The following is a 389-nucleotide window of genomic DNA, read 5'->3' as shown; positions in this document are numbered from 1 at the left end:
CATTTCAGTATTGTTTGTTTGCAAGAGCACGTTCTTCATAGTTGACTCCTTTAAGTATCTACTTATATATTAGATGGGGAGGGAGCATGTTCTTGCTGCTTCCATATAGGAGACTGGGTTTGAAGACATGTTGAAAGATGGACTTGCTTGCTGCTCTTTGTATAGCGGCAAGTCACAATCTTGCTTTTGTTAAATATGGCAAAGGGGACTGTGCCTGGCTGATCTTTGACAGCATGGCTGATTGTGATGGTGCATCTGCTCATTTAGCCTTGTTTCCTTTTCTGGTTAACATACGAACAAAAGGAGAGCCATGCTGGATCTGATCTAATTCAGCAACCTGTTCTCACAATGGCCAACTAGATGCCTATGGGAAGCTCACAAGCAGGACC

The sequence above is a fragment of the Podarcis tiliguerta genome (assembly GCF_965153285.1).
Source record: "Podarcis tiliguerta genome assembly, chromosome: 8".
In the NCBI taxonomy this organism is placed as follows: domain Eukaryota; kingdom Metazoa; phylum Chordata; class Lepidosauria; order Squamata; family Lacertidae; genus Podarcis; species Podarcis tiliguerta.
The sequence above is the reverse complement of the archived record's forward strand: the minus strand, read 5'-3'. Positions refer to the sequence as shown.